The sequence below is a fragment of the Salmo salar genome, chromosome 17 (assembly GCF_965601325.2).
Source record: "Salmo salar chromosome 17, fSalSal1, whole genome shotgun sequence".
Lineage (NCBI taxonomy): Eukaryota > Metazoa > Chordata > Actinopteri > Salmoniformes > Salmonidae > Salmo > Salmo salar.
In genome coordinates, this window is record NC_138307.1 from 32,660,581 (window position 1) to 32,676,394 (window position 15,814).

Genomic DNA, 15,814 nt, shown 5'->3' on the forward strand with positions numbered 1-15,814 from the left:
GTACTGTATAGAGCTGGTATAACACAGAGCTGATGGTACTGTACTGTATGGAGCTGGCTGGTATAACACAGAGCTGATGGTACTGTACTGTATGGAGCTGGCTGGTATAACACAGAGCTGATGGTACTATAGTGTATAGAGCTGGTATAACACAGAGCTGATGGTACTGTACTGAATAGAGCTGGCTGGTATAACACAGAGTTGATGGTACTGTACTGTATAGAGCTGGTATAACACAGAGCTGATTGTACTGTACTGCATAGAGCTGGATGGTATAACACAGAGCTGATGGTACTGTACTGTATAGAGCTGGCTGGTATAACACATAGCTGATGGTACTGTACTGTATAGAGCTGGTATAACACAGAGCTGATGGTACTCTACTGTATAGAGCTGGCTGGTATAACACAGAGCTGATGGTACTGTACTGTATAGAGCTGGCTGGTATAACACAGAGTTGATGGTACTGTACTGTATAGAGCTGGTATAACACAGAGCTGATGGTACTGTACTGTATAGAGCTGGTATAACACAGAGCTGATGGTACTGTACTGTATAGAGCTGTCTGGTACAACACAGAGCTGATGGTACTGTACTGTGTAGAGCTGGCTGGTATAACACAGAGCTGATGGTACTGTACTATATAGAGCTGGTATAACACAGAGCTGATGGTACTGTACTGTATAGAGCTGGCTGGTATAACACAGAGCTGATGTTACTGTACTGTATAGAGCTGGTATAACACAGAGCTGATGGTACTGTACTGTATAGAGCTGGTATATCACAGAGCTGATGGTACTATACTGTATAGAGCTGGTATAACACAGAGCTGATGGTACTGTACTGTGTAGAGCTGGTATAACACAGAGTTGATGGTACTGTACTGTATAGAGCTGGTATAATACAGAGCTGATGGTACTGTACTGTATAGAGCTGTCTGGTATAACACAGAGCTGATGGTACTGTACTATAAAGAGCTGGTATAACACAGAGCTGATGGTACTGTACTGTATAGAGCTGATATAACACAGAGCTGATGGTACTCTACTGTATAGAGCTGGCTGGTATAACACAGAGCTGATGGTACTGTACTGTATAGAGCTGGCTGTATAACACAGAGTTGATGGTACTGTACTGTATAGAGCTGGTATAACACAGAGCTGATGGTACTGTACTGTATAGTGCTGGTATAACACAGAGCTGATGGTACTGTACTGTATAGAGCTGGCTGGTACAACACAGAGCTGATGGTACTGTACTGTATAGAGCTGGCTGGTATAACACAGAGATGATGGTACTGTACTATATAGAGCTGGTATAACACAGAGCTGATGGTACTGTACTGTATAGAGCTGGTATATCACAGAGCTGATGGTACTATACTGTATAGAGCTGGTATAACACAGAGCAGATGGTACTGTACTGTATAGAGCTGGTATAACACAGAGTTGATGGTACTGTACTGTATAGAGCTGGTATAATACAGAGCTGATGGTACTCTACTGTATAGAGCTGGCTGGTATAACACAGAGCTGATGGTACTGTACTGTATAGAGCTGGTATAATAGAGTTGATGGTACTGTACTGTATAGAGCTGGTATAACACAGAGCTGATGGTACTGTACTGTATAGAACTGGTATAACATAGAGCTGATGGTACTGTACTGTATAGAGCTGGCTGGTATAACACAGAGCTGATGGTACTGTACTGTATAGAGCTGGCTGGTATAACACAGAGTTGATGGTACTGTAATCTATAGAGCTGGTATAACACAGAGCTGATGGTACTGTACTGTATAGAGCTGGCTGGTATAACACAGAGCTGATGGTACTGTACTGTATAGAGCTGGCTGGTATAACACAGAGTTGATGGTACTGTACTGTATAGAGCTGGCTGGTACAACACAGAGCTGATGGTACTGTACTGTATAGAGCTGGTATAACACAGAGCTGATGGTACTGTACTGTATGGAGCTGGCTGGTATAACACAGAGCTGATGGTACTGTACTGTATGGAGCTGGCTGGTATAACACAGAGCTGATGGTACTATAGTGTATAGAGCTGGTATAACACAGAGCTGATGGTAATGTACTGAATAGAGCTGGCTGGTATAACACAGAGTTGATGGTACTGTACTGTATAGAGCTGGTATAACACAGAGCTGATGGTACTGTACTGCATAGAGCTGGATGGTATAACACAGAGCTGATGGTACTGTACTGTATAGAGCTGGCTGGTATAACACATAGCTGATGGTACTGTACTGTATAGAGTTGGTATAACACAGAGCTGATGGTACTCTACTGTATAGAGCTGGCTGGTATAACACAGAGCTGATGGTACTGTACTGTATAGAGCTGGCTGGTATAACACAGAGTTGATGGTACTGTACTGTATAGAGCTGGTATAACACAGAGCTGATGGTATTGTACTGTATAGAGCTGGTATAACACAGAGCTGATGGTACTGTACTGTATAGAGCTGTCTGGTACAACACAGAGCTGATGGTACTGTACTGTATAGAGCTGGCTGGTATAACACAGAGCTGATGGTACTGTACTATATAGAGCTGGTATAACACAGAGCTGATGGTACTGTACTGTATAGAGCTGGCTGGTATAACACAGAGCTGATGTTACTGTACTGTATAGAGCTGGTATAACACAGAGCTGATGGTACTGTACTGTATAGAGCTGGTATAACACAGAGTTGATGGTACTGTACTGTATAGAGCTGGTATAATACAGAGCTGATGGTACTGTACTGTATAGAGCTGTCTGGTATAACACAGAGCTGATGGTACTGTACTATAAAGAGCTGGTATAACACAGAGCTGATGGTACTGTACTGTATAGAGCTGGCTGGTACAACACAGAGCTGATGTTACTGTACTGTATATAGCTGACTGGTATAACACAGAGCTGATGGTACTGTACTGTATAGAGCTGGTATATCACACAGCTGATGGTACTATACTGTATAGAGCTGGTATAACACAGAGCAGATGGTACTGTACTGTATAGAGCTGGTAAAACACAGAGTTGATGGTACTGTACTGTATAGAGCTGGTATAATACAGAGCTGATGGTACTCTACTGTATAGAGCTGGCTGGTATAACACAGAGCTGATGGTACTGTACTGTATAGAGCTGGTATAATAGAGTTGATGGTACTGTACTGTATAGAGCTGGTATAACACAGAGCTGATGGTACTGTACTGTATAGAACTGGTATAACCTAGAGCTGATGGTACTGTACTGTATAGAGCTGGCTGGTATAACACAGAGCTGATGGTACTGTACTGTATAGAGCTGGCTGGTATAACACAGAGTTGATGGTACTGTAATCTATAGAGCTGGTATAACACAGAGCTGATGGTACTGTACTGTATAGAGCTGGCTGGTATAACACAGAGCTGATGGTACTGTACTGTATAGAGCTGGCTGGTATAACACAGAGTTGATGGTACTGTACTGTATAGAGCTGGCTGGTACAACACAGAGCTGATGGTACTGTACTGTATAGAGCTGGTATAACACAGAGCTGATGGTACTGTACTGTATGGAGCTGGCTGGTATAACACAGAGCTGATGGTACTGTACTGTATGGAGCTGGCTGGTATAACACAGAGCTGATGGTACTATAGTGTATAGAGCTGGTATAACACAGAGCTGATGGTAATGTACTGAAAAGAGCTGGCTGGTATAACACAGAGTTGATGGTACTGTACTGTATAGAGCTGGTATAACACAGAGCTGATGGTACTGTACTGCATAGAGCTGGATAGTATAACACAGAGCTGATGGTACTGTACTGTATAGAGCTGGCTGGTATAACACATAGCTGATGGTACTGTACTGTATAGAGTTGGTATAACACAGAGCTGATGGTACTCTACTGTATAGAGCTGGCTGGTATAACACAGAGCTGATGGTACTGTACTGTATAGAGCTGGCTGGTATAACACAGAGTTGATGGTACTGTACTGTATAGAGCTGGTATAACACAGAGCTGATGGTACTGTACTGTATAGAGCTGGTATAACACAGAGCTGATGGTACTGTACTGTATAGAGCTGTCTGGTACAACACAGAGCTGATGGTACTGTACTATATAGAGCTGGTATAACACAGAGCTGATGGTACTGTACTGTATAGAGCTGGCTGGTATAACACAGAGCTGATGTTACTGTACTGTATAGAGCTGGTATAACACAGAGCTGATGGTACTGTACTGTATAGAGCTGGTATAACACAGAGTTGATGCTACTGTACTGTATAGAGCTGGTATAATACAGAGCTGATGGTACTGTACTGTATAGAGCTGTCTGGTATAACACAGAGCTGATGGTACTGTACTATAAAGCGCTGGTATAACACAGAGCTGATGGTACTGTACTGTATAGAGCTGGCTGGTACAACACAGAGCTGATGTTACTGTACTGTATATAGCTGACTGGTATAACACAGAGCTGATGGTACTGTACTGTATAGAGCTGGTATATCACAGAGCTGATGGTACTGTACTGTATAGAGCTGGTACAACACAGAGCTGATGGTACTGTACTGTATAGAGCTGGTATAACACAGAGCTGATGGTTCTGTATAGAGCTGGCTGGTACAACACAGAGCTGATGTTACTGTACTATATACAGCTGGTATAACACAGAGCTGATGGTACTGTACTATATAGAGCTGGTATAACACAGAGCTGATGGTACTGTACTATATAGAACTGGCTGGTATAACACAGAGCTGATGGTACTGTACTGTATAGAGCTGGCTGGTATAACACAGAGCTGATGGTACTGTACTGTATAGAGCTGGTATAACACAGAGCTGATGGTACTGTACTGTATAGAGCTGGCTGGTATAACACAGAGCTGATGGTACTGTACTGTATAGAGCTGGTATAACACAGAGCTGATGGTACTGTAAAGTATAGAGCTGGCTGGTATAACACAGAGCTGATGGTACTGTACTGTATAGAGCTGGCTGTATAACACAGAGTTGATGGTACTGTACTGTATAGAGCTGGTATAACACAGAGCTGATGGTACTGTACTGTATAGTGCTGGTATAACACAGAGCTGATGGTACTGTACTGTATAGAGCTGGCTGGTACAACACAGAGCTGATGGTACTGTACTGTATAGAGCTGGCTGGTATAACACAGAGCTGATGGTACTGTACTATATAGAGCTGGTATAACACAGAGCTGATGGTACTGTACTGTATAGAGCTGGCTGGTATAACACAGAGCTGATGTTACTGTACTGTATAGAGCTGGTATAACACAGAGCTGATGGTACTGTACTGTATAGAGCTGGTATATCACAGAGCTGATGGTACTATACTGTATAGAGCTGGTATAACACAGAGCTGATGGTACTGTACTGTATAGAGCTGGTATAACACAGAGTTGATGGTACTGTATTGTATAGAGCTGGTATAATACAGAGCTGATGGTACTCTACTGTATAGAGCTGGCTGGTATAACACAGAGCTGATGGTACTGTACTGTATAGAGCTGGTATAACAGAGTTGATGGTACTGTACTGTATAGAGCTGGTATAACACAGAGCTGATGGTACTGTACTGTATAGAACTGGTATAACACAGAGCTGATGGTACTGTACTGTATAGAGCTGGCTGGTATAACACAGAGCTGATGGTACTGTACTGTATAGAGCTGGCTGGTATAACACAGAGTTGATGGTACTGTAATCTATAGAGCTGGTATAACACAGAGCTGATGGTACTGTACTGTATAGAGCTGGCTGGTATAACACAGAGCTGATGGTACTGTACTGTATAGAGCTGGTATAACACAGAGCTGATGGTACTGTACTGTATAGAGCTGGCTGGTATAACACAGAGCTGATGGTACTGTACTGTATAGAGCTGGTATAACACAGAGCTGATGGTACTGTACTGTATAGAGCTGGCTGGTATAACACAGAGCTGATGGTATTGTACTGAATAGAGCTGGCTTCTATAACACAGAGTTGATGGTACTATACTGTATAGAGCTGGTATAAAACAGATCTGATGGTACTGTACTGTATAGAGCTGGTTTAACACAGAGCTGATGGTACTGTACTGTATAGAGCTGGTATATCACAGAGCTGATGGTACTGTACTGTAGAGAGCTGGCTGGTATAACACAGAGCTGATGGTATTGTACTGTATAGAGCTGGCTGGTATAACACAGAGCTGATGGTACTGTACTGTATAGAGCTGGTATAACACAGAGCTGATGGTACTGTACTGTATAGAGCTGGCTGGTATAACACAGAGCTGATGGTACTGTACTGTATAGAGCTGGTATAACACAGAGCTGATGGTACTGTACTGTATAGAGCTGGCTGGTATAACACAGAGCTGATGGTATTGTACTGTATAGAGCTGGCTGGTATAACACAGAGTTGATGGTACTATACTGTATAGAGCTGGTATAAAACAGATCTGATGGTACTGTACTGTATAGAGCTGGTTTAACACAGAGCTGATGGTACTGTACTGTATAGAGCTGGTATATCACAGAGCTGATGGTACTGTACTGTAGAGAGCTGGCTGGTATAACACAGAGCTGATGGTACTGTACTGTATAGAGCTGGCTGGTATAACACAGAGCTGATGGTACTGTACTGTATAGAGCTGGCTGGTATAACACAGAGTTGATGGTACTGTACTGTATAGAGCTGGTATAACACAGAGCTGATGGTACTGTACTGTATAGAGCTGGTATAATACAGAGCTGATGGTACTGTACTGTATAGAGATGGCTGGTACAACACAGAGCTGATGGTACTGTACTGTATAGAGCTGGTATAACACAGAGCTGATGGTACTATACTGTATGGAACTGGCTGGTATAACACAGAGCTGATGGTACTGTACTATATGGAGCTGGCTGGTATAACACAGAGCTGATGGTACTATAGTGTATAGAGCTGGTATAACACAGAGCTGATGGTACTGTACTGTATAGAGCTGGCTGGTATAACACAGAGTTGATGGTACTGTACTGTATAGAGCTGGTATAACACAGAGCTGATGGTACTGTACTGCATAGAGCTGGATGGTACAACACAGAGCTGATGGTACTGTACTATAAAGAGCTGGTATAACACAGAGCTGATGGTACTGTACTGTATAGAGCTGGCTGGTACAACACAGAGCTGATGTTACTGTACTGTATATAGCTGACTGGTATAACACAGAGCTGATGGTACTGTACTGTATAGAGCTGGTATATCACAGAGCTGATGCTACTGTACTGTATAGAGCTGGTACAACACAGAGCTGATGGTACTGTACTGTATAGAGCTGGTATAACACAGAGCTGATGGTTCTGTATAGAGCTGGCTGGTACAACACAGAGCTGATGTTACTGTACTGTATAGAGCTGGCTGGTACAACACAGAGCTGATGTTACTGTACTATATACAGCTGGTATAACACAGAGCTGATGGTACTGTACTATATAGAGCTGGTATAACACAGAGCTGATGGTACTGTACTATATAGAACTGGCTGGTATAACACAGAGCTGATGGTACTGTACTGTATAGAGCTGGCTGGTATAACACAGAGCTGATGGTACTGTACTGTATAGAGCTGGTATAACACAGAGCTGATGGTACTGTACTGTATAGAGCTGGCTGGTATAACACAGAGCTGATGGTACTGTACTGTATAGAGCTGGTATAACACAGAGCTGATGGTACTGTACTGTATAGAGCTGGCTGGTATAACACAGAGCTGATGGTATTGTACTGTATAGAGCTGGCTGGTATAACACAGAGTTGATGGTACTATACTGTATAGAGCTGGTATAAAACAGATCTGATGGTACTGTACTGTATAGAGCTGGTTTAACACAGAGCTGATGGTACTGTACTGTATAGAGCTGGTATATCACAGAGCTGATGGTACTGTACTGTAGAGAGCTGGCTGGTATAACACAGAGCTGATGGTACTGTACTGTATAGAGCTGGCTGGTATAACACAGAGCTGATGGTACTGTACTGTATAGAGCTGGCTGGTATAACACAGAGTTGATGGTACTGTACTGTATAGAGCTGGTATAACACAGAGCAGATGGTACTGTACTGTATAGAGCTGGTATAACACAGAGTTGATGGTACTGTACTGTATAGAGCTGGTATAATACAGAGCTGATGGTACTCTACTGTATAGAGCTGGCTGGTATAACACAGAGCTGATGGTACTGTACTGTATAGAGCTGGTATAATAGAGTTGATGGTACTGTACTGTATAGAGCTGGTATAACACAGAGCTGATGGTACTGTACTGTATAGAACTGGTATAACATAGAGCTGATGGTACTGTACTGTATAGAGCTGGCTGGTATAACACAGAGCTGATGGTACTGTACTGTATAGAGCTGGCTGGTATAACACAGAGTTGATGGTACTGTAATCTATAGAGCTGGTATAACACAGAGCTGATGGTACTGTACTGTATAGAGCTGGCTGGTATAACACAGAGCTGATGGTACTGTACTGTATAGAGCTGGCTGGTATAACACAGAGTTGATGGTACTGTACTGTATAGAGCTGGCTGGTACAACACAGAGCTGATGGTACTGTACTGTATAGAGCTGGTATAACACAGAGCTGATGGTACTGTACTGTATGGAGCTGGCTGGTATAACACAGAGCTGATGGTACTGTACTGTATGGAGCTGGCTGGTATAACACAGAGCTGATGGTACTATAGTGTATAGAGCTGGTATAACACAGAGCTGATGGTAATGTACTGAATAGAGCTGGCTGGTATAACACAGAGTTGATGGTACTGTACTGTATAGAGCTGGTATAACACAGAGCTGATGGTACTGTACTGCATAGAGCTGGATGGTATAACACAGAGCTGATGGTACTGTACTGTATAGAGCTGGCTGGTATAACACATAGCTGATGGTACTGTACTGTATAGAGTTGGTATAACACAGAGCTGATGGTACTCTACTGTATAGAGCTGGCTGGTATAACACAGAGCTGATGGTACTGTACTGTATAGAGCTGGTATAACACAGAGCTGATGGTACTGTACTGTATAGAGCTGGTATAACACAGAGCTGATGGTACTGTACTGTATAGAGCTGTCTGGTACAACACAGAGCTGATGGTACTGTACTGTATAGAGCTGGCTGGTATAACACAGAGCTGATGGTACTGTACTATATAGAGCTGGTATAACACAGAGCTGATGGTACTGTACTGTATAGAGCTGGCTGGTATAACACAGAGCTGATGTTACTGTACTGTATAGAGCTGGTATAACACAGAGCTGATGGTACTGTACTGTATAGAGCTGGTATAACACAGAGTTGATGGTACTGTACTGTATAGAGCTGGTATAATACAGAGCTGATGGTACTGTACTGTATAGAGCTGTCTGGTATAACACAGAGCTGATGGTACTGTACTATAAAGAGCTGGTATAACACAGAGCTGATGGTACTGTACTGTATAGAGCTGGCTGGTACAACACAGAGCTGATGTTACTGTACTGTATATAGCTGACTGGTATAACACAGAGCTGATGGTACTGTACTGTATAGAGCTGGTATATCACAGAGCTGATGGTACTATACTGTATAGAGCTGGTATAACACAGAGCAGATGGTACTGTACTGTATAGAGCTGGTATAACACAGAGTTGATGGTAATGTACTGTATAGAGCTGGTATAATACAGAGCTGATGGTACTCTACTGTATAGAGCTGGCTGGTATAACACAGAGCTGATGGTACTGTACTGTATAGAGCTGGTATAATAGAGTTGATGGTACTGTACTGTATAGAGCTGGTATAACACAGAGCTGATGGTACTGTACTGTATAGAACTGGTATAACCTAGAGCTGATGGTACTGTACTGTATAGAGCTGGCTGGTATAACACAGAGCTGATGGTACTGTACTGTATAGAGCTGGCTGGTATAACACAGAGTTGATGGTACTGTAATCTATAGAGCTGGTATAACACAGAGCTGATGGTACTGTACTGTATAGAGCTGGCTGGTATAACACAGAGCTGATGGTACTGTACTGTATAGAGCTGGCTGGTATAACACAGAGTTGATGGTACTGTACTGTATAGAGCTGGCTGGTACAACACAGAGCTGATGGTACTGTACTGTATAGAGCTGGTATAACACAGAGCTGATGGTACTGTACTGTATGGAGCTGGCTGGTATAACACAGAGCTGATGGTACTGTACTGTATGGAGCTGGCTGGTATAACACAGAGCTGATGGTACTATAGTGTATAGAGCTGGTATAACACAGAGCTGATGGTAATGTACTGAATAGAGCTGGCTGGTATAACACAGAGTTGATGGTACTGTACTGTATAGAGCTGGTATAACACAGAGCTGATGGTACTGTACTGCATAGAGCTGGATGGTATAACACAGAGCTGATGGTACTGTACTGTATAGAGCTGGCTGGTATAACACATAGCTGATGGTACTGTACTGTATAGAGTTGGTATAACACAGAGCTGATGGTACTCTACTGTATAGAGCTGGCTGGTATAACACAGAGCTGATGGTACTGTACTGTATAGAGCTGGCTGGTATAACACAGAGTTGATGGTACTGTACTGTATAGAGCTGGTATAACACAGAGCTGATGGTACTGTACTGTATAGAGCTGGTATAACACAGAGCTGATGGTACTGTACTGTATAGAGCTGTCTGGTACAACACAGAGCTGATGGTACTGTACTGTATAGAGCTGGCTGGTATAACACAGAGCTGATGGTAATGTACTATATAGAGCTGGTATAACACAGAGCTGATGGTACTGTACTGTATAGAGCTGGCTGGTATAACACAGAGCTGATGTTACTGTACTGTATAGAGCTGGTATAACACAGAGCTGATGGTACTGTACTGTATAGAGCTGGTATAACACAGAGTTGATGGTACTGTACTGTATAGAGCTGGTATAATACAGAGCTGATGGTACTGTACTGTATAGAGCTGTCTGGTATAACACAGAGCTGATGGTACTGTACTATAAAGAGCTGGTATAACACAGAGCTGATGGTACTGTACTGTATAGAGCTGGCTGGTACAACACAGAGCTGATGTTACTGTACTGTATATAGCTGACTGGTATAACACAGAGCTGATGGTACTGTACTGTATAGAGCTGGTATATCACAGAGCTGATGGTACTGTACTGTATAGAGCTGGTACAACACAGAGCTGATGGTACTGTACTGTATAGAGCTGGTATAACACAGAGCTGATGGTTCTGTATAGAGCTGGCTGGTACAACACAGAGCTGATGTTACTGTACTGTATAGAGCTGGCTGGTACAACACAGAGCTGATGTTACTGTACTATATACAGCTGGTATAACACAGAGCTGATGGTACTGTACTATATAGAGCTGGTATAACACAGAGCTGATGGTACTGTACTATATAGAACTGGCTGGTATAACACAGAGCTGATGGTACTGTACTGTATAGAGCTGGCTGGTATAACACAGAGCTGATGGTACTGTACTGTATAGAGCTGGTATAACACAGAGCTGATGGTACTGTACTGTATAGAGCTGGCTGGTATAACACAGAGCTGATGGTACTGTACTGTATAGAGCTGGTATAACACAGAGCTGATGGTACTGTACTGTATAGAGCTGGCTGGTATAACACAGAGCTGATGGTACTGTACTGTATAGAGCTGGCTGTATAACACAGAGTTGATGGTACTGTACTGTATAGAGCTGGTATAACACAGAGCTGATGGTACTGTACTGTATAGTGCTGGTATAACACAGAGCTGATGGTACTGTACTGTATAGAGCTGGCTGGTACAACACAGAGCTGATGGTACTGTACTGTATAGAGCTGGCTGGTATAACACAGAGCTGATGGTACTGTACTATATAGAGCTGGTATAACACAGAGCTGATGGTACTGTACTGTATAGAGCTGGCTGGTATAACACAGAGCTGATGTTACTGTACTGTATAGAGCTGGTATAACACAGAGCTGATGGTACTGTACTGTATAGAGCTGGTATATCACAGAGCTGATGGTACTATACTGTATAGAGCTGGTATAACACAGAGCTGATGGTACTGTACTGTATAGAGCTGGTATAACACAGAGTTGATGGTACTGTATTGTATAGAGCTGGTATAATACAGAGCTGATGGTACTCTACTGTATAGAGCTGGCTGGTATAACACAGAGCTGATGGTACTGTACTGTATAGAGCTGGTATAACAGAGTTGATGGTACTGTACTGTATAGAGCTGGTATAACACAGAGCTGATGGTACTGTACTGTATAGAACTGGTATAACACAGAGCTGATGGTACTGTACTGTATAGAGCTGGCTGGTATAACACAGAGCTGATGGTACTGTACTGTATAGAGCTGGCTGGTATAACACAGAGTTGATGGTACTGTAATCTATAGAGCTGGTATAACACAGAGCTGATGGTACTGTACTGTATAGAGCTGGCTGGTATAACACAGAGCTGATGGTACTGTACTGTATAGAGCTGGTATAACACAGAGCTGATGGTACTGTACTGTATAGAGCTGGCTGGTATAACACAGAGCTGATGGTACTGTACTGTATAGAGCTGGTATAACACAGAGCTGATGGTACTGTACTGTATAGAGCTGGCTGGTATAACACAGAGCTGATGGTACTGTACTGAATAGAGCTGGCTTCTATAACACAGAGTTGATGGTACTATACTGTATAGAGCTGGTATAAAACAGATCTGATGGTACTGTACTGTATAGAGCTGGTTTAACACAGAGCTGATGGTACTGTACTGTATAGAGCTGGTATATCACAGAGCTGATGGTACTGTACTGTAGAGAGCTGGCTGGTATAACACAGAGCTGATGGTATTGTACTGTATAGAGCTGGCTGGTATAACACAGAGCTGATGGTACTGTACTGTATAGAGCTGGTATAACACAGAGCTGATGGTACTGTACTGTATAGAGCTGGCTGGTATAACACAGAGCTGATGGTACTGTACTGTATAGAGCTGGTATAACACAGAGCTGATGGTACTGTACTGTATAGAGCTGGCTGGTATAACACAGAGCTGATGGTATTGTACTGTATAGAGCTGGCTGGTATAACACAGAGTTGATGGTACTATACTGTATAGAGCTGGTATAAAACAGATCTGATGGTACTGTACTGTATAGAGCTGGTTTAACACAGAGCTGATGGTACTGTACTGTATAGAGCTGGTATATCACAGAGCTGATGGTACTGTACTGTAGAGAGCTGGCTGGTATAACACAGAGCTGATGGTACTGTACTGTATAGAGCTGGCTGGTATAACACAGAGCTGATGGTACTGTACTGTATAGAGCTGGCTGGTATAACACAGAGTTGATGGTACTGTACTGTATAGAGCTGGTATAACACAGAGCTGATGGTACTGTACTGTATAGAGCTGGTATAATACAGAGCTGATGGTACTGTACTGTATAGAGCTGGCTGGTACAACACAGAGCTGATGGTACTGTACTGTATAGAGCTGGTATAACACAGAGCTGATGGTACTATACTGTATGGAACTGGCTGGTATAACACAGAGCTGATGGTACTGTACTATATGGAGCTGGCTGGTATAACACAGAGCTGATGGTACTATAGTGTATAGAGCTGGTATAACACAGAGCTGATGGTACTGTACTGTATAGAGCTGGCTGGTATAACACAGAGTTGATGGTACTGTACTGTATAGAGCTGGTATAACACAGAGCTGATGGTACTGTACTGCATAGAGCTGGATGGTACAACACAGAGCTGATGGTACTGTACTATAAAGAGCTGGTATAACACAGAGCTGATGGTACTGTACTGTATAGAGCTGGCTGGTACAACACAGAGCTGATGTTACTGTACTGTATATAGCTGACTGGTATAACACAGAGCTGATGGTACTGTACTGTATAGAGCTGGTATATCACAGAGCTGATGCTACTGTACTGTATAGAGCTGGTACAACACAGAGCTGATGGTACTGTACTGTATAGAGCTGGTATAACACAGAGCTGATGGTTCTGTATAGAGCTGGCTGGTACAACACAGAGCTGATGTTACTGTACTGTATAGAGCTGGCTGGTACAACACAGAGCTGATGTTACTGTACTATATACAGCTGGTATAACACAGAGCTGATGGTACTGTACTATATAGAGCTGGTATAACACAGAGCTGATGGTACTGTACTATATAGAACTGGCTGGTATAACACAGAGCTGATGGTACTGTACTGTATAGAGCTGGCTGGTATAACACAGAGCTGATGGTACTGTACTGTATAGAGCTGGTATAACACAGAGCTGATGGTACTGTACTGTATAGAGCTGGCTGGTATAACACAGAGCTGATGGTACTGTACTGTATAGAGCTGGTATAACACAGAGCTGATGGTACTGTACTGTATAGAGCTGTCTGGTACAACACAGAGCTGATGGTACTGTACTGTATAGAGCTGGCTGGTATAACACAGAGCTGATGGTAATGTACTATATAGAGCTGGTATAACACAGAGCTGATGGTACTGTACTGTATAGAGCTGGCTGGTATAACACAGAGCTGATGTTACTGTACTGTATAGAGCTGGTATAACACAGAGCTGATGGTACTGTACTGTATAGAGCTGGTATAACACAGAGTTGATGGTACTGTACTGTATAGAGCTGGTATAATACAGAGCTGATGGTACTGTACTGTATAGAGCTGTCTGGTATAACACAGAGCTGATGGTACTGTACTATAAAGAGCTGGTATAACACAGAGCTGATGGTACTGTACTGTATAGAGCTGGCTGGTACAACACAGAGCTGATGGTACTGTACTGTATAGAGCTGGCTGGTATAACACAGAGCTGATGGTACTGTACTGTATAGAGCTGGTATAACACAGAGCTGATGGTACTGTACTGTATAGAGCTGGCTGGTATAACACAGAGCTGATGGTATTGTACTGTATAGAGCTGGCTGGTATAACACAGAGTTGATGGTACTATACTGTATAGAGCTGGTATAAAACAGATCTGATGGTACTGTACTGTATAGAGCTGGTTTAACACAGAGCTGATGGTACTGTACTGTATAGAGCTGGTATATCACAGAGCTGATGGTACTGTACTGTAGAGAGCTGGCTGGTATAACACAGAGCTGATGGTACTGTACTGTATAGAGCTGGCTGGTATAACACAGAGCTGATGGTACTGTACTGTATAGAGCTGGCTGGTATAACACAGAGTTGATGGTACTGTACTGTATAGAGCTGGTATAACACAGAGCAGATGGTACTGTACTGTATAGAGCTGGTATAACACAGAGTTGATGGTACTGTACTGTATAGAGCTGGTATAATACAGAGCTGATGGTACTCTACTGTATAGAGCTGGCTGGTATAACACAGAGCTGATGGTACTGTACTGTATAGAGCTGGTATAATAGAGTTGATGGTACTGTACTGTATAGAGCTGGTATAACACAGAGCTGATGGTACTGTACTGTATAGAACTGGTATAACATAGAGCTGATGGTACTGTACTGTATAGAGCTGGCTGGTATAACACAGAGCTGATGGTACTGTACTGTATAGAGCTGGCTGGTATAACACAGAGTTGATGGTACTGTAATCTATAGAGCTGGTATAACACAGAGCTGATGGTACTGTACTGTATAGAGCTGGCTGGTATAACACAGAGCTGATGGTACTGTACTGTATAGAGCTGGCTGGTATAACACAGAGTTGATGGTAC